Source organism: Echiichthys vipera (genome assembly GCF_963691815.1).
Source record: "Echiichthys vipera genome assembly, chromosome: 5".
NCBI lineage: Eukaryota > Metazoa > Chordata > Actinopteri > Perciformes > Trachinidae > Echiichthys > Echiichthys vipera.
In genome coordinates, this window is record NC_139830.1 from 1,929,326 (window position 1) to 1,951,825 (window position 22,500).

Below are 22,500 nucleotides of genomic sequence, written 5' to 3' on the forward strand. Positions count from 1 at the left end.
ACGCAAAACACCACAAAAACGTGACAAAACGACTAAAAACTGATGAAAACACCACAAAAACGTGACAAAACGACTAAAAACTGATGAAAACACCACAAAAACGTGACAAAACAACTAAAAACAGACGCAAAACAAACGCAGACTTTCAGACTCCTCGGCTCGTGTGCGTGGATGAGACGAGCTCGTGGGCGTCAACGGTGAGAAAACATGAATGAACTCTAGGACAGGTGGGCGGTGAGGTCATTATGGCTGCCAGTCGCTACAACCGAGCCCGAGTTCGATCCCCACTGAGACCTGGACACATGATTCACGAGGGCGGATAAAGGAAGAGCGTCACGTGGGTGCAGGAGGTTTAGTTTGAACCTGCGGCCTCAGGACGTGGAGGACGCCTTAGTACAGAGGATCTTTATCTCACACACGTGTTGTTGAACCTCGGCGGTGCGTGGGACGGTTGTGGTCACAAACACACACCGTGCATTACATTGGCAGGTGTGTAACACTATGGAATAGCGCTTTCAATGGCGTTTGAGGTGTTTCAAGGTGACGTGAGCTGAGGGCTGTTTTTAAAATGTGGGTTGTTTGGAGAGAGGTCTGTTCAGGTGATCACAGCGACAACACTTCCTCCCCCCGGCGCCCCGATTTCCACCTCACTGATCTGTCCCCGCTCCTCCCTGTCCTCCTCTGTCTTCTTAATTTCATTTCTACTCCAGCGACTTTTCCCTGTTCTCACCTTAACAATATCTCCGTCTTCAGTGAAGCAGGAAACTCTGTGCGTGTGTGTGTGTGTGTGTGTGTGTGTGTGTGTGTGTGTGTGTGTGTGTGTGTGTGTGTGTGTGTGTGTGTGTGTATGTTTGCCCAGACAGCGGTCTGATCTTTGCTTCGTCGGCCTAAATTTGGAGCGTATGAATGTATTCATGCATGCCTGTTTTTTAAGGGAGCCAGCCTGTTATTGCAGAAAATGCCTGAGGATGTGCGCCCGCATGGACCATCCTTTCTCCCTGTGTGTGTGTGTGTGTGTGTGTGTGTGTGTCTTTGGGGGGAAGAGAGCTGTGGTTTGCCCAGTGGGGGAGTGGTGCCCAGACTGGCACTAACCCTACAGGTAAACAGGTAATGCCTAGTGGACACAAGCGCACGCGTCATGTCTTTGTGTGTGAGAGGAACACAGCAATGCAAAATGCCGACGTGCATCTCAGCGATAAGCTCAAGAAAATGGACGCTGTGTGTGTGTGTGTGTGTGTGTGTGTGTGTGTGTGTGTGTGTGTGTGTGTGTGTGTGTGTGTGTGTGTGTGTGTGTGTGTCTGTGTGTGTGTGAAAGACAAAGAGAGAGGTAACTGAGACAATGAGGTGCTCGCTGGCCAACAGAGCTCCTCCATCGAAGGTAGACTCATCACGATCGATTGTATTCCTAATGTCTTCTTTAACAGACAGTTTGGGCTGTACTCCAGCCTTCCTCAGAGTTGCTGTTTCTTCCGGGTATGACGTGTTTTATGAAACTGTCAGCTAAGAAAGGGGAAGAGGACATCCTTACCATATAACTACCGTATTTCCCGCACTATAAGTTGCATCTAAAAACCTTCAAATGTCTCAAAAGCCGACAGTGCGCCTTATAATCCGGTGCTCCTTATATATGGACCAATATTGAGCCACAGCAGGTCTCCAACTATGGTGAGCAGCCGCCGACTCTATTTTCCCCCGTAGAAGAAGAAACGCGCGGTGCATGTTGAGATATACGACTGTGTGAAGCGTGCCGTTTCATTTCCATGTGTGTGTTTGTGTAAAGAGCCCAAAATGGCTCCTGTTAAGAGACACGCTTACGACGCAGAGTTTACACTCAAGGCCATTAGTCACGCAGGAGAACACGGGAATAGAGCAGCAGCCAGAGAGTTGAACATGAACCAATCAATGGTGTGGAAGTGGAGGAAGCAACAAGACGACCTGCGCCAAGTAAAGAAGACTGAACAGAGTTTAGAGGGAACAGAGCGAGACGGCTGCAGCTGGAGGACAAACTCCAACAGTGGGTTGTTGAACAGAGAGCAGCGAGTAGAAGAGTCCGTACGATCACTGTTCGACTGAAGGCAACAGCGCTAGCACGCCAACTTAACATCATTGAGTTTAGAGGCGGTCCTTAACGTAACCCCAGCCTCGATGTACGCGCACGCAAGAGCAGATATGGATGTGTTTTCTGTGTTCGTATCAGGTGCACGCGCCTGGTTTACATGTGCACAGGTTTTGAGTCTAGTTATAAAAGCAGAAGGCCCGAAACTTCAGGTCAGCATTTGTGAACCGAGGTCACCCCCAAAAATGAGCGGGCCTACGACATTAAGTGACTGAATTTGCATCCTCAGACTGCTTTGAGCTTCACCTTGTGGCTCAACTCGATCCAAAAGCGATGATTCCCAGAGTCGCACCACATCCTGAAACATATGTCCATGTTTTGGTTGGAGACATTAACTCTCACTCACTCTAAAGACGCCTCGAGTGGCTCAACGTACCCCGCTCTCTCCCCTAGAGCTGTTTGGCTCCTACACGCGTCTGACAGAAGGAAGTAACAAGAGGAAATAAAGAGCAAAACAGAGAAAATGATCCAACAAAAAGACTTAAAACCATGTGCACGTTTGAGCTGCACCTCACGGTCGGAGCGCACGTGATGATTCATGAGCTCCGAAGATGTTTGAGGACACGAGCATGAGTGTAATCGATGTTTGAGCTGCGTGAGGAAGCACTTTACCGCGTCTGCATGAACGAGCAGTTTGGCTTTGTGCACTTGCTGTCGTGCCCCTGGTTTCTGCTGCTCACACGTGAACTCAGCTGACCTCTGTTCACAGATGCTGACCTGAAGTGTCTTCTGCGTACAACTAGACTCAAAGCCTGTGCACATGTAAACCAGGCGGGTGCAACTGATACGAATATCCATCTCTGCTTTGCGTGTGCTGTTAGATCCCGTGTATTTACCCCCGTACAGTCGGTCTCACACCCGCTCTCCGTTCAAAGGGTTAGAGTCCTCAGTGGCTTTTCGCGGGTGGCGAGGAGACACGCCTAGCTTCTAACTACCTTCACACGGACGTCTACCCTGACTGCTCCTGTATGGCACCTGGTTGAACAGCAGTAGATGCTGCAGGGCGGGTCCGACAGAAAAGCTCCCCCGTGAGGACGTGTTTCTGCTCGTGGTTACGGTTGTGTTTCGTATCGTGTGCGTACGCCTGATTCATGTGCACGGGATCAAACGCCGTACGTGACCCCTTTGGCCTTTCAAGGGCCTTTTGTGTTCAACATGTAGCCCTTAATATACAAACCTGTCTGACAGGAGAGAGAGAGAGAGAGAGAGAGAGAGAGAGAGAGAGAGAGAGAGAAATAGAGATGTCGCTGGTCAACAGAGCTCGTCCATCAAAGGTAGACTCGTCACGAGCTGTGAGATTGAGAAAACGATGGTTCGTGTTCGTGTGGAAGCCACAAGTGCGAATGATGTCATGCCTTCACATGATGGGCGCTTTGCCTAGCTAAGGGCTAACCGTTAGCTCGTAAACTGCCTATTCAGAAACCCGGTATTGTGGCGTGACTGCGTATAAATCTAAGTATTACGTTTTCTTCTGAGGTCGTGATACGACTTTAATGAAACGTTAAATAATCGGGGAATCTCGGACACACCGGCTTGATGTCGCTCTCTGGTTGCCTAGGAAACGTAAACGTCACACTCAAAGCTTCTTTCTCATTGGTTGCGCCTTTGAAAAGGTCAAACTACTCCATAGGAAACGAATGGAACGACCAGCATAAACCATGTGTAGGGGCCTTAACGGCGGCGTCTCTGATTGGTGGGACTCGCTGTTACCATGAAAATGTTGACAGATAGAGAGAGAGAGAGAGAGAGAGAGAGAGAGAGATAGAGAGAGAGAGAGGGAGAGAGAGAGATAGAGAGAGGGAGAGAGAGCATCATATCATTTTAAACCTTTACTCTCTCAGAGTAGGAGCTATGAAAGGTCGCAGCAACAAGCCATTTACCCTGCAGTGTGTGAGTGTGTGTGTGTGTGTGTGAGTGTGTGTGTGTGCGTGTGTGTGTGTCAGAGAAAGTGAGAGAGAGAAAATGTGTGTGTGTGTGCATCATTGTGCTTTGTGATGAGCAGTGTAAATATGAGTGAGAGGGACAGCTGTGTTTGAACAGTCAGGCCCTAAAGCTTACACACACACACACACACGCACACACACACACACACACACACACACACACACACACACACACACACACACACACACACACAGCCTTCTTAACCCTGGGTCATCCCTATCACTTTAAAACGAGCCCTCAGTCGACTCGTCACCAGCTCGTTAAGGCTCCGGCTCGTTATCTCTAACGAGGCCTCTGTGAACTCGCCGACCCCAGTGCATTCTGGGAGTGCACATTTTTCCCAGGCTGGTCGACCCATTGATCATCACAAGGCAGCTACAATCCCATCAGTTCAAATGAACCAACAAAGGAGAGTGCTTCCTCTGATGTCTTTGTCTTTGTCACAGACACGCAGGAGGTCAGGGGCGCGCCGGAGGTCAGGGGCACGCCGGAGGTCAGGGGCGCACCGGAGGTCGCCCTGACACTTCACTGCTGCACACCAGCTTCCAGAAGCTGAAATAAGTTTTGCGATTCTGATATAAAGAAAGTCAGTGTGTCTGTGTTTAGGTTCACAACATTATTCATGAAGTGAAATCGTCTGGGAGTAAATGATTGAAATGACTCCGCAGGTCTGTTGTTCCGAATTAATTCAGTTATCTCCGTTCTTCATGTTTATTGTTTTGCAATTACTTTACAAACGCGACGAGCGGAGATGCATTTCAATTAGAGAAAGTTGCAGGAAATGTTCCACAAGTTAAACAAGGTAATGTAAAAAGGGTTTGCGGCACGGCTCCGTAGAGCCAAGAGGCCCCAGGTGCTGTGTACTCCTACGGTGTGACTCTACTTTCTGGACTGTTGTGTTTGAATTGAATTGAAGTGAAGGAGTTCAAGTACCTCTGGATCTTGTTCACGAGTGAGGGGACGATGGAGCGTGAGTTTGGCCGGAGAATCGGAGCAGCAGGGCGGAGCTGCAGTCGCTCTACCGCACCGTTGTGATGAAAAGAGAGCTGAGGAAGGCAAAGCTCTGGATCTACCGCTCAGTCCTGGTTCCTACCCTCACCTGTGGTCATGAAAGCTAGGTCAGGACCCAAAGAACCAGGTCCAGGTCCAAGCGTGTGAAATGTGTTTCCTCAGGAGGGGGGCTGGAGTCTCCCTTAGAGAGAGGGGGAGAAGTTCAGCATCCGTGAGGAACTCGGAGTAGAGCCGCTGCTCCTTTGTGTTGAAAGGAGCCAGTTGAGGTGGTTCAGGATCATCTGGTAAGGATGAACCCTGGGCGCCTCCCTAGGGAGGTGTTCCAGGCACGTCCAGCTGGGAGGAGGCCTCGGGGAAGACCCAGGACCAGGTGGAGAGATTAGATCTCCACACTGGCCTGGGAACGCCTCAGGATCCCCCAGTTAGAGCTGGTTAATGTGGCCCGGGAAAGGGAAGTTTGGGGTCCCCTGCTGGAGCTGCTGCCCCTGAGACCCAACCCCGGATAAGAGGCTGAAGATGAGATGAACTTTAAATTATTTCTTTACTGTCAAAAATCCACTGTGACGGTATTCATTGAGCTTGTTGCCACTCACACTGATGTTCTTTAATGAGTGTTAACAGGATGTGATGTGCGCTCATTTCTGCTAATGAGGACGTCAAAATCAGTAAACTCTGAAATGTGTTTAGAAAAACCAAACAATCAAAGCTACCAAAGAGAGTAAACGACCTTTCAGTTGAAGGTTAATTAGGGCGCCCTCCCACTGTGCGTCCGTCCCGTGCCCCGGGCTTTAGGGTCCTTGTCCCCCCCTCCAGGCCCGTTTGTACTCACACTACCTGGGCCTCGGAGAATGCTTCTTGCTGCCTATACGTCATCACGCCGTAACACGTCACACGCATTGATGACGTCATGGCGATGCGTGGCTTTGTTTCCAGATCTTTCCGTAGACCTCGGAGTTTTTGTGCGTCTTGTCGACTGTTTTTGAATCTTTTCATCGACCAAATCTGCAGTAAACACTCCACCTCCGCATCACACCAACGTGAACCTTTCACCGCCATTGTTTGAAATGTCCGCGCATGGTCCCTCCTTCTTTTTTCTATGTCCCAACAGGCGCACAGGAAATGACCTCAGAGCCGCTGTAGGCCTCGTGCTCGTACACGTGGGCACGCTCGTGCTCGTACATGTGCAAACGTGCTTTACTAAAGCCCACCTCTCCCAAACGGGCCGTTGACGGCAAGCGGGCCGCAGCTAGGCGTGGTATGGTTGCACTCACACTGGTCAAAGGAACCAGACTTTACCCGTAAAACCTGTTTGGGCACGGTACGGAAGGACAGTGTGAGTGCGCCCTAAACCTCCCATCATTCTCTCTTCAGAGCTAGAAAACCTGCTCTCTGCTTTAATGACCCACTCTGAAATACGCTGCAACACTTCGTAAAATGAATTACCTTCTGACGTATGGGCAGTTCTGAGCAATGATGTTAAATATTCCTGTTGTTAGTTGTATTTTTTATATATCCTTACATTCATCACTGTGATTCACGTCCTTGGTTCTGTGTTCCTGTATTTAATCATTTACATCCTTTATATTCCCAACATTTACTATTCTGCACCCTTTGCACTATTGTTGTTCTGTAATTTAATATTTTCTTGTGTGTGTTATTGCGTTTAAGCTCGGCTGCACCGGAAATGAGTTCGATTGTGCTCCAAATGAACATAAATATGTACGGACGGTGAACGAGGGCATCCTGAACACTGTCGCATCTTTTTAAATATTAATATTTTCTCTTTATTGTCTTCTTTCGGATGTTCTTTGCTACCAGAAGTGCATGTAAAGTTTGTGGGGCTCTTCTTCACCCCGCCTGCAGCCCCTCCTCCTCAGCGGCCCACGGCACGTTCCCAAAGCCTCCAGTTTTAATCCAAGCAGAGGAACAATGGCTTTAAACCGAGCGCACAACAATGTGAAAGACCCTGTGTGTCTGCTCGGGTTAATTACCGCGGTGCATTCAGAGCCGCACACATGCGGATACCGTAGCTACACATGATTGTATTGTCGCTTGCGTTGTGTAGTTTGCAGCATCACGTTGTGTTTGCTTGTTCAGTCGATTGTGTGCTGTTTTTACTCGCTGTGCACTTCAGTTCGGATTACGTGTGAACCAGAGAACAACAACCACTGTGAATAATGCAAATACAGAAGAAAGAGCCAATGATGAATCTGAAATATAAATAAACTGGTGAAACTCAGATGATAAATGTTTCTTTTAATGAACATTTTGTTTCTCTAGAGAGAGTTGTGTCTCTTTTGTTCAGCCTACGTTCAATGAATAGAAGCATAGTGGAAGCGTTTCTAATGCAATATATGACAAACATAAGGGGTCTGTCACTGGTAGTACTCAGGGATGTGAGCCGTCAGTGCAGTGACGTCAGTGATACCCCAGTCACAGATGGCTGGGGTATCAGAGAACCTCAGGAGGATCACCAACAAACACTGTATCCCTGAGTGTTTCAAACCCAGTAACACAGACAGAGACTAGTACATCCCAAGGACAGAACACCACACACCCACAAAAGCAATCTGGTTCATGCTGTTAATGCAACGAGGAACGCAGAGATCTCTACACTGGAGAAACAAAACAACCGCTGCATAAATGCACGGCCAACACAGGAGAGCTCCCTCCTCAGGCCTGGACTCTGCTGCCCACTCACATCTCAAGGAGAAAGCCCACTCCTTTAATGACAACGATGTCCACATCCTGATGAGAGGACAGATGGTTTGAAAGAGGAGGAAAAGAAGCATCTATGTAAAAGTAGAGAAACCATCGCTAAACAGAGGAGGAGGTCTGAGACTCCACCTATCTCCAGTTTACAATGCTGCCCTTTCATCCCTTCATTCAACAATCTAACTTCAAAGAACAACTGTTCACAAACGGCCTCCTGTGACTCCAACGACTGTTGTTAAGACCCAATAGAGCACTAACCAAGTCCAGACCTACTTCCCACCAACGACCAGTACCAGGACCAGGACCAGGACCAGGACCAGGCTGGGACTGGACCAGCACTAAAGAAGTCCAAACCAACTTCCCACCAACGACTGTCACTCTAACGACGGTTGTTGGCACTTGGAGAACAAAGGGTTCCAGTGACATCATCGGCCTTGTGAGAGGTTAAATACCTGGATCTCCACACCAGTTAGTTGGACCAGTCCCAACCTGGTCCTGGTCCTGGTCCAGTCCCAGCCTGGTCCTGGTCCTGGTCCTGGTCAAGTCCCAGCCTGGTCAGATGCGTACATGAACTTATGAAGCCTCTTGGATGAGAGGTGAAATGTCTTCCTAGATAAATAACCAAGTCCAGTTGCTTTTGACTGAAATTGCTTTGGGGTTGCTATGTTTCATGTAGTCGGTCACATTTGCTCTTGGTTTCTTCCCTCTCCTCGGTCGACTTACGTTTTTTTTTTCCAACCTTCGCTGTTGGGGCGAGCAGGGGCCACTTGCTGGTATCGGTCTCTAGCTCCAGTAGCTGAGGCAGGACAAGGCGGGAAGACGATGATTGGGTGAAGGGTACGAGCCAATGGGAGACTTCCGTGACGGATGACTCCCATTGATCACTTTCTATGCAGGCTTTTTTGTTCTTCCTGCTGTTCATGTTGTGTAGATCGGACTCCAGGACCACAATCGTCGTATAAACGATGTTAATAGTAATTACCAATGTTCCAAATGCTAGACCGTAGCTTTAAAGCTGTAAATTGATAATGCAACAGCGATTAAGGAGAAATCATTCACAAACAGAATGTGTCCATTAAGTGTTTTAGCAAAGGTGTGGGCACACACTCGTTATAAAGACTCCCAGCTGCACATAGCAATTACCACTCCGCACTAACCACAATGTGCTGGGATGATGACAAATGTACAACAATAGGGTTTATGGGATGTATGCATGCGTGTGTAAGTGCTCCATTCACTCCAGGTGTGCTCTGATTCGAGCCCCTGCGGTATATGATTACATGCTTTTTGTAAAACCCCAATCAGACCTTTATGACGGCCGTTAACGACACATCAAACAAAGCGCACGCAGCGCCTCACTCAGGTTTAATGAGTCTTTTCAGAACGCTGTGTTCAACACAATCACGGGGGAGTTCAGCTCTGTCATTAGACAAAAGACTGTTTTTTTTCTGTCCTATCTCTTCTATGTTTCACATTTTTCACATGTTCCCTCCGAGTGTTTCGTTCTCACAGTCTGACGGAAATACTGTTAAAAAAAGTTTGTTGACTTGAGATTTCCTTATTAAGATAATGTGGCCCTGGTCCTGCTTCACCTTCACTTAGGGCGCACTCACACTGTCCCACCGTACCGTGCCCAAACAGGTTTTATGGCTAAAGTCTGGTTCCGTTGACCAGTGTGAGTGCAACCGTACTGCGCCTAGCTGCGGCACGCTTGGGAGAAGTGGGCTTTTGTAAAGCACGTTTGCACGTGTACGAGCACGAGGCCTATGGCGGTTCTGAGGTCATTTCCTGTGCCACTGTTGGGACATAGAAAAAAGAAGGAGGGACCATGCGCGGACATTTCAAACAATGGCGTTGAAAGGTTCACGTTGGTGTGATGCGGAGGTGGAGTGTTTACTGCAGATTTGGTCGATGAAAAGATTCAAAAACAGTCGACAAGACGCACAAAAACTCTGAGGTCTACGGAAAGATCTGGAAACAAAGCCACGCATCGCCATGACGTCATCAATGTGTGTGACGTGTTACTGCGTGATGACGTATAGGCAGCAAGAAGCATTCTCCGAGGCCCAGGTAGTGTGAGTACAAACGGGCCTGGAGGGGGGGACAAGGACCCTAAAGCACGGGGCACGGGACTGAGGCACAGTGGGAGGGCGCCCTTAACTGTCTCCTTTAGTGACTAAACTTAACCGCCTCCAATCCTGCTGGAGCCGATCCCAGCTGACATCGGGCGTGAGGCGGGGTCCACCCTGGACAGGACGCCAGTCTATCACAGGACACATAGAGACGAACAGAGACAGACAACCATTCACACCTACGGGTGATTTAGAGTCATCAATGAACCCAACACCTGCACGTCTTTGGACTGTGGGAGGAAACCGGAGAACCCGGAGAAAACCCACGCAGACACGGGGACAACATGCAAACTCCACACAGAAGGGCCCCAGCCGGGATTCAAACCAGGAACCCTCTTGTTGTGAGGCCACAGTGGTGACAACCACAACACCGTGTCGTGTTCCTCCTGAGCTGCATTCAGGGTAAAATAACCTCATCATCTGTTCTTTCGTTGCTAACCAAATAATCGCTGCGACACGTTGAAAACACAATCAAAGAGACGGGCAGAATAGAAAGATGAGCGAGCGCTCCCGTCTCAGCATGAGCGCGGCATTAACGGTCCTGCAGCTTTGACAAAGAGCCTGTAATGTGTCCGTGTTTACATCGCAGCAGGCAGCAGCATCAGCACCTTTGTAATGGAGGGGCCCAGCGCGGCCTTACCTTGATGAATAGTCTCGCGGATACCTTTATTAAAAACCCCGGTGTGTGCCTGTCTGTGATTAACAGCCTCATGCATGAACAGTGCTGTCGGTTAAAGGGCCCAGTGTGTCCATACCTTTAATAAGTGGTCCACTGTCTGTCTTCTCCTTTGTTAAATGATCTACTGTGCGCCGGTTTGAGTCCGCTCCGTTCAATGAATGAGTACAAACGGGCCTGGAGGGGGGGACAAGGACCCCAAAGCACGGGGCACGGGACGGAGGCACAGTGGGAGGGGGGCCTTAAACTCTACGGGTCCCTTTCCCTTGATGTCCTCGTCTCCGGTCCACAGAGGAACCTCAGGCGTCTGGATCCCACTGAGAATACATCAATCTTTAATTGATCGACTGTTACAAACGTCCGTCTCTACGGGTGTGGATAGTTTTGATGCAGGTGATTCTTTTTGCGTTGTTGTTGTTCTCTCGTCACTGCTGCCGCGTGTAAACAGCCTTTAAAGCTAAACTGTGTTTATATGAATGAACTTATGCCTTTGATACGTTTACTGTTCTACTTCTCTGTCAGAACATCCTCTAACCGACCTGTGGGCCTGTCATGGAAACTTCCTTTGTCTGCCTACCTGGCTGTCCATCTGTCTACCTGTGTGTGTGTGTGTGTGTGTGTGTGTGTGTGTGTGTGTGGGGAAGACACTGAACATACGCTGAAGGAACAGAGCACACACATTACACACAGCAGGACAAAATCATGCACGAACACACTCACTCACGCACGCACGCACGCACGCACGCACGCACGCACGCACGCACGCACGCACGCACGCACCGTGTTGTTGTGGGAAGGTCAGGCCGGCTGTGTGTGTTGAACGGTGGCTGACAGGTCTCACACAGCACCAGGTAACACAGCTTGTTATGTTCTCGCCCTGTCAGCTGACCACCCCTCCCCCCACCCACACACACACACACACACACACACACACACACACACACACACACACACACACACCTGCCTCTATAATGTAGACAGACAAACAAAAACAAACAAAAAGTACAGGTGTGACCGCTTTAAGTACAGGTGTGACCGCTCTGAGTACAGGTGTGACCGCTCTGAGTACAGGTGTGACCGCTCTGAGTACAGGTGTGACCGCTCTGAGTACAGGTGTGACCGCTCCGAGTACAGGTGTGACCGCTCCGAGTACAGGTGTGACCGCTCTGAGTACAGGTGTGGACCGCTCTGAGTACAGGTGTGACCGCTCTAAGTACAGGTGTGACCGCTCTGAGTACAGGTTTGACCGCTCTGAGTACAGTTGTGACGGCTCTGAGTACAGGTGTGACGGCTCTAAGTACAGGTGTGACCGCTCTGAGTACAGGTGTGACCGCTCTGAGTACAGGTGTGACCGCTCTGAGTACAGGTGTGACCGCTCTGAGTACAGGTGTGGACTGCTCTGAGTACAGGTGTGACCGCTCTGAGTACAGGTGTGGACCGCTCTGAGTACAGGTGTGACCGCTCTGAGTACAGGTGTGACCGCTCTGAGTACAGGTGTGACCGCTCTGAGTACAGGTGTGACCGCTCTGAGTACAGGTGTGACCTCTCTGAGTACAGGTGTGACCGCTCTGAGTACAGGTGTGACCGCTCTGAGTACAGGTGTGGACCGCTCTAAGTACAGGTGTGACCGCTCTGAGTACAGGTGTGACCGCTCTGAGTACAGGTGTGACCGCTCTGAGTACAGGTGTGACCTCTCTGAGTACAGGTGTGACCGCTCTGAGTACAGGTGTTACCGCTCTGAGTACAGGTGTGACCGCTCTGAGCACATGAGTGACCGCTCCGAGTACAGGTGTAAACGCTCCGAGTACAGGTGTGACGGCTCTGAGTACAGGTGTGACGGCTCTAAGAACAGGTGTGACTGCTCTGAGTACAGGTTTGACGGCTCTGAGTACAGGTGTGACGGCTCTAAGTACAGGTGTGACCGCTCTGAGTACAGGTGTGGACCGCTCTGAGTACAGGTGTGACCGCTCTGAGTACAGGTGTGACCGCTCTGAGTACAGGTGTGACCTCTCTGAGTACAGGTGTGACCGCTCTGAGTACAGGTGTGACCGCTCTGAGTACAGGTGTGACCGCTCTGAGTACAGGTGTGACCGCTCTGAGTACAGGTGTGGACCGCTCTGAGTACAGGTGTGACCTCTCTGAGTACAGGTGTGACCGCTCTGAGTACAGGTGTGGACCGCTCTGAGTACAGGTGTGACCGCTCCGAGTACAGGTGTGACCGCTCCGAGTACAGGTGTGACCGCTCTGAGTACAGGTGTGACCGCTCCGAGTACAGGTGTGACTACTCTGAGTACAGGAGTGACCGCTCTGAGTACAGGTGTGACCGCTCTGAGTACAGGTGTGACCGCTCTGAGTACAGGTGTGACCTCTCTGAGTACAGGTGTGACCGCTCTGAGTACAGGTGTGACCGCTCTGAGTACAGGTGTGACCGCTCTGAGTACAGGTGTGACCGCTCTGAGTACAGGTGTGACCTCTCTGAGTACAGATGTGACCGCTCTGAGTACAGGTGTGACCGCTCTAAGTACAGGTGTGACCGCTCTGAGTACAGGTGTGACCACTCTGAGTACAGGTGTGACCGCCCTGAGTACAGGTGTGACTGCTCTAAGTACAGGTGTGACCACTCTGAGTACAGGTGTGACCGCTCTGAGTACAGGTGTGACACGGGGTCCACCCTGGACAGGACGCCAGTCTATCACAGGGCACATAGAGACAAACAGAGACAGACAACCATTCACACCTACGGGTGATTTAGAGTCATCAATGAACCGAACACCTGCACGTCTTTGGACTGTGGGAGGAAACCGGAGAACCCGGAGAAAACCCACGCAGACACGGGGACAACATGCAAACTGCAAAGGGTGTATACAAACATGGTTAATTCTGCACCAGTGTGTCCTGATTTATGTTCCTGCCTCTGTTATTTTTGTGTACACACCAATAAAAATATGACACATAAAACCAATAGATACAATATGTTTGGGTAATATCAGCTGACCGATGTGTCCGTCTGCTCTAGTTGAAATCAAACTTACGCCCTTGATTTGGGGCGTGGATAAAATACGTCTTGTTGCTATCAGCATCAGAACATCCAACATGCTTGTGGCACAACACACAGTGCACTTCCTATATGCACTCCACCTGCATGAAGTGGATGTTCACATGAGTGTCCTTAAAAGGGAAGAAAGCCCTCAGGGATCAGCGGAGTATGCACATAATTAGTAACCTGAACGATTCTGTTAACGCGGGCCCAGTGAACACAGACCGCTCTGTAATTAAAATGCCATTTTAGAAATTCATTTCCCAGAACGGCCAACATTTCTTACCAGAGTAGCTTTGGGTTTTGATTTAATAACAACGCAGAGGAAGTACTTTTTCAGCAGATGACTCTGTGTTCCCTCAAACCAGCCTTGAAGACTGAGCACCCCTGAACTCAATCGTCCCTCACATCATTAATGGAACTGTGAGGGAAAATACAGGAAACTGGTCCCCAAAGCAATTTCAGTCAAAAGCAACTGGACTTGGTTATTTGTCTAGGAAGACGTTTCACCTCTCATCCAAGAGGCTTCATCAGTTTATGTACGCATCTGACCAGGCTGGGACTGGACCAGGACCAGGACCAGGACCAGGCTGGGACAGTAACAGGACCAGGACCAGGCTGGGACTGGTCCAACGAGCTGGTGTGAGATCCAGGTATTTAACCTCTCACAAGGCCGATGATGTCACTGGGACCCTTTGTGCTCCAAGTGCCAACGACCGTCGTTAGAGTGGCAGTCGTTGGTGGGAAGTTGGTCAGGACTTCGTTAGTTCTGGTCCAGTCCCAGCCTGGTCCTGGTCCTGGTCCAGTCGTTGGTGGGAAGTTGGTTTGGTCTTTGTTAGTGCTGGTCCAGTCCCAGCCCGGTCCTGGTCCTGGTCCAGTCGTTGGTGGGAAGTAGGTCTGGTCTTTGTTAGTGCTGGTCCAGTCCCAGCCTGGTCCTGGTCCTGGTCCTGGTCCAGTCGTTGGTGGGAAGTTGGTCTGGTCTTTGTTAGTGCTGTTCCAGTCCCAGCCTGGTCCTGGTCCTGGTCCAGTTGCAGCCTGGTCACAGCCTGGTCCTGGTCCTGGTCCTGGTCCAGTCCCAGCCTGGTCCTGGTCCTGGTCCTGGTCCAGTCCCAGCCTGGTCCTGGTCCTGGTCCTGGTCCAGTCCCAGCCTGGTCAGATGCGTACATGAACTGATGAAGCCTCTTGGATAAGAGGTGAAACGTCTTCCTGGACAAATAACCAAGTCCAGTTGCTTTGGACTGAACTTGCTTTGGGGAGAACGTGGACCTGGACACATGAGAACATTCACAGGCTACAGAAAACTAAATCTTCTCTGTGAAGACCTGTCAGTTGACATGTATGGAGGTATGAAAGGTTTGAAATCGATCTTAAACATCTGGAAAATGGAGAGCTGCATTTGAAACGTATATGTCATTTAGAGAAGGCAAGAGAAGAGAAGGCAGAGAGAGGAGGAGAGAGGAGGGAGGCAAGGAGAAGACGGAGAATAAGGACATGTGTAAAGAAGAAACAAGGATAGAAAACAAAGGCAGGAAGGGGAAACGGAAAATACGGTTTCGTTATCAGAGAAGAGAAGAGATGAAGGAGGAGAGAGAGAAGCAGAAACGTAAAGAATAAGAGAGTAAAAAAGAAGACGGGACATTTCAAATTATTTTCATTCTACGAAGTAAAGTAAAAATGAAAAGTTGAGCAGAGGCGTAGACGTGCAAAGACTACAGAAGAAGGGAACGGAGGAGATAGAGAGGAAGAAAGAAGACAAGAGGAAAAGGAAAAGAGGAAGACGCAGAGATAAAAATAGAGCTGTCTGAAAAGAAAGTGCAGTTAATCCAGCTGGTTACATCAGTCCAGGTGTTGTTACTGGCCTGGAGCAACCGGTATTCACCTCTCTCTCTCACTGTGTGTGTGTGTGTGTGTGTGTGTGTGTGTGTGTGTGTGTGTGTGTGTGTGTGTGTGTGTGTGTGTGTTTGTGCTGACTGTGAGGAAAAGTTCTCACTTAAACAACAACGTGGAAGCCCAGAGGGGCTGACCTTCCACTGATGGATTAATACGCTTTACACTCACACACAACGGAGGCTCATCAGCATACTTATAAGCAGGTACACACATACATCCTCCTCCTCATCCTCCTCCTCCTTCTCCTCCATCAAACTGATCAAGAGGACTGTTACTGCCTCCGAACAATTGAATAAATTGACTAGTGGCTCAAACTGGAGACAGAAACATTAAAGAAGGACACCAAAGAAAATAGAAGTTTAATTAAACATCTTATCTCACCAGGAAATAAACACAAATGAGGACCTTACCAAAATAAGAAATCAGCAAACCCAAAAATGGACCTGGTGATGCCGACCATTCTCAGCCAAAATGGAGGGGGGCGGGGGGGCGGGGGGGGGGGGGGGGCAGGCCACCCCCTATAGCATGGGTGTCAAACTGACCCAGTGAAGAGTCGCTGTGGCTGCAGGTTTTCATTCCAACCAATCAAAAACACACCTGGTCCAACAAATCAACTGTGTGAAGACAGTTCAGGTGATTAAGTAAGTCAAGTCAGGTGTGTTGGAATGAAAACCTGCAGCCACACGGCACTTTAGGGCGCACTTACACTGTCCTTCCGCACCGCAACCTGGGCTTTAGGGTACATGTCCCCCCTCCCTCTCCCCCCCGCGCCCCAGCCCCGTTTGTACTCACACTGCCTGGGCCTCGGCCAATGCTTCTTGCTGTCCATACACCATCACGCTGTAACACGTCACACGCATTGATCGCGTGTGTGTGGCTTTGTTTACAAATCTTTCCACAGACGACGGAGTTTTTGTGCGTCTTGTCGACTGTTTTTGAATATTTTCATCCGACCAAATCTGCAGTAAACACTCCACCTCCGCATCACACCAACGTGAACCTTTCACCGCCATTGTTGTTGTTGTTAAATGTCCGCGCATGGTCCGTCCTTCTATTTACATGTCCGAACAGGCGCACATAACACTACCGCCGTAGGGCTCGTGCTCATGCTCGTACACGTGCGCACGCTCGTGCTCGTACATGTGTGTGTACATGTGTACAGCTGAGATCGGCTCCAGCCCCCCCGCGACCCCGACAGGGACAAGAGGTTGAAGATGGATGAATGAATGAATTTACTAAAATGTTGAAAACATATCTTTGTGTGTGTGTTAAAATACCTTTTTCTGAAGCCTTTCTGAAAGCACATTTTTGCACATGTAAACGTGAAAACCCAAACACATTATATGGGCTAAAAATACCCCTACTGCTGCCTATGGTGAAGTTACATTCTCACAGTTAACACGTGTATCCATGAGAGATACCAAACACTTGTTTGATGCGTGATACTGTGTGGGAGCTTTAACTCACTGCTCACAGTTATTCCAAAGCACGGCCATCTGATTTGTTCATTTCGGGACATAGCGAGCGCTCTTCCCTCTGCAAACCTTTGCTGAATCTGAGTCGCTGCGAGCTGCAGTAGAGCTGAAGCTGAACTCTGACCCAGCTGTGGAGAACCAAAGCCCTTCATGACTGAGGGTAACAAAGGATCAGAGAAGAAAAACAAGGTTCTCTCTTGAGAATCACACAAAACGTGAAAGTTTTGTCAACTCATCAGAAGTTTAGAAAGCCTGTTTGAACTTGATTGTACAGACGCCACATGTACACGATGAACATCATCCCTAAAACAATTAATACAGAACGAATTAAAGGACAGAACACACCTGGTTCTCAGTTCAGTTACTTTCCGAGATAAAGAGTGATCTCATGCAAAGGGGGGAGTCTTCAATGACTCAAGAACTATGGGGGTAACAGATACAGCGATAAACCTGTCTGGGTCCAGACCTTACTAACCAAGTCCAGACCAACTTCCCACCAACGACTGTCACTCTAACGACGGCCGTTGGCACTTGGAGCACAAAGGGTTCCAGTGACATCATCGGCCTTGTGAGAGGTTAAATACCTGGATCACCACACCAGTTAATTGGACCAGTCCCAGCCTGGTCCTGGACCAGGAGTCCAGGACCAGGTATTTAACCTCTCACAAGGCCGGTGATGTCACTGGAACCCTTTGTGCTCCAAGACTGAAGATGGAAACAGAGTGTTACTAGTTGACGATCCTTTGTGATATCAAGCAGGCACCAAACATCACTGATCATCAATCATGAGTCTTGGGGCTGAACAGTAGGCGCAAATTTTTGGCACGAAGCCCACCAGACAATATTAGATTTAAGCTAGGCATCATTTTGATTCCTGATTTCTGGTCTGCTGGATACCACTTGGTTAAGGTTCGGAAAACATTGTCACCAAGTCCCCACCACAGCAACTTCCTGTTGATCCAATCAGGAAGCTCCAAAAACGTAAGTTCTCTGAGTGTCCACTAGGGGTAGGTTTCCGCCATGTGACCCCCATGTTAAACAGGCCGTTTACACAGCATCATTAAACCTGTTTAAGGACAAAAGAACATTCTAGTCTGTATGTTTAGGTCCTATCTCCATGACAACACTGAGGGGGAGGGGCTAGATTTATATTTGATTGGAGGTTAACGTTTATGAATAATTAGGGGCGTGGCCTCTTGAGTGACAGCTAGCCTCTGGCCCTCACTTCTCCTCGGAGGTAAACGTCAGCCAGATGGACGTACGCCCCTCCCCCCAACATTACATACATGCCCTTTTTTGGTAAAGGGAAATGAGGCGGAGTCAAAGTCTGACAAGATGGCGACTCCTGTAGGCGAGAACGATTGGATCAAGTTGTGAGAACGGACCTCGGCGGAGACGCTACGTCCATTTTTATGAGTCTATGATTGTCACACAGCTCAATAACCGCAACGTTCGTCAGCACTGCGGACATATGTTACTGATTTCCTTACGTCAAACATCAGTCTAAACGTACTGACTCTTGTGGGTTTTTTGTGCCTGAAACAAATAATCCAATCTAATGTATCTAATCTCCTCTGGTTCTGCAGATACAGTTGGATTTATTTGGTCATGATTTAGTTCCTGGGACTTTAATCTGATGCCCAATCCAGTCTCAGTCATTTATGCTCTTTCCTTAACAATCATCTCTGGACCGTCTGCGCGACAGAAGTGAGAATATTATAGAGAATAATCACTGCTGCTTCTTATCTACACCTTCCTCTCTGTAGACCATTGTTGATGAACGTGCTGAGAATACTTAATAACTAGTCTTTTAGTTCTATCGTTCTTCCAAAAGCTGTGAAATCAAAACCCGGAGAATACAATACCTACACTAATAAGAGTCTTCACACATGTATTGTTTCCCTTGCCTTTATTAAATCCAGTGCTGCTCCCTTTCTCTATCGTTTTCAATGTGCTCTAGGTCTCTGAGCGTTGCTTCCTATTAGCAACGAGCTAAAATCCGTCACAGACTGAGAGGCTTTTGTTCGGCACGCCAGCTCTTCGCTATTGTTCAACGCAGAGACTCCTATCAGCGACCAAAACCCTCTAAAGGGGTTCTCTAAAGTGACGACAAGGTGCAGGAAAGGATAGAAATGAATGGCAATCGAAATGAGTGTACAAAAGCATCCGACGTATGAGAATCACACACAGAGATGTGGTTCACAGAGTTATTCCTAGAGCAACACTTGTGCTCGAAGTCTCGGACGAAAGGAGGAAATGGTCGAATCATCATCACTCATCAATGTCAAGTTGAAGAACAGAAGCTTCTCATCAAGAAAGACGGGAACTTTTCCAACTCGCAACAAGTTTTCCTCCCACAGTCCAAAGACGTGCAGGTGTTAGGTTCATTAATGACCTAACGCGAGCGACCCCGACAACAAGGGACAACAATTGAAGATGAATGAATGAATGAACTCTTCTCCGGATTAATGTAACAACACGCAAACAAAACTATAAAGTCTAATCAGGGAGGTGACGTTATGCTTGAAAGGGTCATGAAAAGGAAACAGAGGCGTTCACAAGGACAGCTACGCATCTGCCGTCACTATGGGTTTCACCCAAACACCGGGTCAGGAGAGAAAACGTCCGTCGGAGCAGTGGTGTCTTCTAGTCTGAACTGTTTCAGACCTGCAGTGGATTGAATCCGGTCCACTTGACATCGGGTCGGTGCCTGTCAGTGTTTCTGAGGCTGTTCTTATGTCTCATTCTGGCTGCTGGGGTCTGTGCTGACCTAAACATTAACCTCCTCATTAGACCTGCCCTGACAGGAGTCACACATGACCAGGTCTTTCCTTTAATACCCAAACTACGTCACAATTTCAAAAGTTTCTCCCCTGAACCCAGTTTGGAGAAGACTCTGACTTCTGGGCTACAGCCCTGGATGTTTTCACGAGCTAGTGATGCGCCTGTCCGTACATGAGATGTGGAGAATAACTAAAGCTGCGTAGACTTGATTTTTGGACACTACGGTGCAGACAACCCCCAAAACTAAATATGATCAGGTCCGAACAGACCCACAGCAATATGATCTTGCCAAAGGAGTGTGAACGTTCCCTCGGCAGAACTATTTAAGCTGCTTGTCTCAAAAGAGCCGTCCACACGCGGAACTCTAACTGTGATGATAACTTCAACGATAACGATGTGAGCGCCCACACTAATGAAGGATTGCGCTCTGTACACCGTGACCCGTGCTGCGCCGGAGCCACACACATCCCTCGTCTTCTGCGTCACCCAGTTTCCTAAACGCATCGATTAGCTCCGGGTAGGGAATGAGTCCTGACCCCAAGTGAAGGAGTTCAAGTACCTCGGGATCATGTTCACGAGTGAGGGGACGATGGAGCGTGAGTTTGGCCGGAGAATCGGAGCAGCGGGGGCGGAGCTGCAGTCGCTCTACCGCACCGTTGTGACGAAAAGAGAGCTGAGGAAGGCAAAGCTCTGGATCTACCGCTCAGTCCTGGTTCCTACCCTCACCTGTGGTCATGAAAGCTGGGTCAGGACCCAAAGAACCAGGTCTTGGGTCCAAGCGTGTGAAATGTGTTTCCTCAGGAGGGGGGCTGGAGTCTCCCTTAGAGAGAGGGGGAGAAGTTCAGCATCCGTGAGGAACTCGGAGTAGAGCCGCTGCTCCTTTGCGTTGAAAGGAGCCAGTTGAGGTGGTTCAGGATCATCTGGTAAGGATGAACCCTGGGCGCCTCCCTAGGGAGGTGTTCCAGGCACGTCCAGCTGGGAGGAGGCCTCGGGGAAGACCCAGGACCAGGTGGAGAGATTAGATCTCCACACTGGCCTGGGAACGCCTCAGGATCCCCCAGTTAGAGCTGGTTAATGTGGCCCGGGAAAGGGAAGTTTGGGGTCCCCTGCTGGAGCTGCTGCTCCTGAGACCTGATCCAGGATAAGAGGCTGAAGATGAGATGAGATCGATTAGCTCACATAAATGAGGTAGATACAACATTTATAAAGCACCTGAGTGAACTTTTCTTTAATTTTTTTATTGATCAATATATGAATAAAGCGGCTGAAAAGTAGACGCTGCTTTGCGTATTGCAATACCACAGAGGAGAGAGACTTTATTACACCTTATTTATTATTATATAGAGGTTCAACTCTTTATTACACTTAATTTATTATTATATAGATCATATCTAGATCGATACTATATAGATCATTATCAGGCTTATTCTCTGTGCTACTGGTATTTGGTAAATATGCTTTTTAATTCTAATTATAATGTCAAGTTTGACAAGATGGCGACAACAATGAAGGAGAAAATGAGTTTTAAATGTTTGTCTTCACAGAAATCTTCAACAATGACTGAGTGTGTTCAGCTGAAGAGCTCCTGCTCACAGAGAGAAGGTGCCGCGGGACGCTTAACGCAGAAAAACCCATTCAGTCAGCGACGAGGCGGCGGCGGATTCTGTTCTGTGAATTGAGCAATTGGCAGTCAAATTACCGTTTGTGTAGATTGTGTGAATGCGCGGCGCCTCTCTGGGGAGCTCACTCAGTCTTTCTGCATCTGAATTGTTTACCCACCGAAAAGCAATCACTGCATTAAAGAAATGAATCCTGTGATACATTATACATGTGGAGAGATGGAGGAGTAAAAATACCTCTGAGAAATTGTTATCAGCCAGAGACGGGCGGGCGGATGGATGGGTAACGTTCACCGAGCCAGGACCAGGACCAGGACCAGGCTGGGACTGGACCAGGACCAGGACCAGGCTGGGACCTGACCAGGACCAGGACCAGGCTGGGACTGGTCCAACTATCTGGTGTGGAGATCCAGGTATTTAACCTCTCACAGGCCGATGATGTCACTGGAACCATTTGTCCTCCAAGTGCCAACGACCGTCGTTAGAGTGAGAGTCGTTGGTGGGAGGTTGGTTTCGGCTTTGTTAGTGCTGGTCCAGTCCCAGCCTGGTCCTGGTCCTGGTCCAGTCGTTTGTGGGAAGTTGGTTTCGGCTTTGTTAGTGCTCTATTGAGTCTGAATGACAGTCGTTGGGGTCACAGGAGGCTCTTTGTGCACGATGTTCTTTGAGGTTAGATTGTTGAATCTCCAACGACTGTCGCTCTAACGACGGTCGTTGGCACTTGGAGCACAAAAGGTTTCAGTGACATCATCGGCCTGCGAGAGGTTAAATACCTGGATCTCACACCAGTTAATTGGACCACTCCCAGCCTGGTCCTGGTCCTGGTCCTGGTCAGATGCGTACATGAACTGATGAAGCCTCTTGGATGAGAGGTGAAACGTCTTCCTAGACAAATAACCAAGTCACGAGCATGTCATATGCATGGGAGTGAGTAGGAGAATGTGCTTCCAGGTACAGGACCGCCACTCAAACAGGCGAGGGCTGCACTACCATGGTGTCATACCTGGGGCTCTTGAAAGAACAGGCTCACCTGCAGTTACATCTTACCGCCAAAGAGGCCGCTAGAAACAACCGCTTTCAAATCTTACGGAGTACAACTTTATC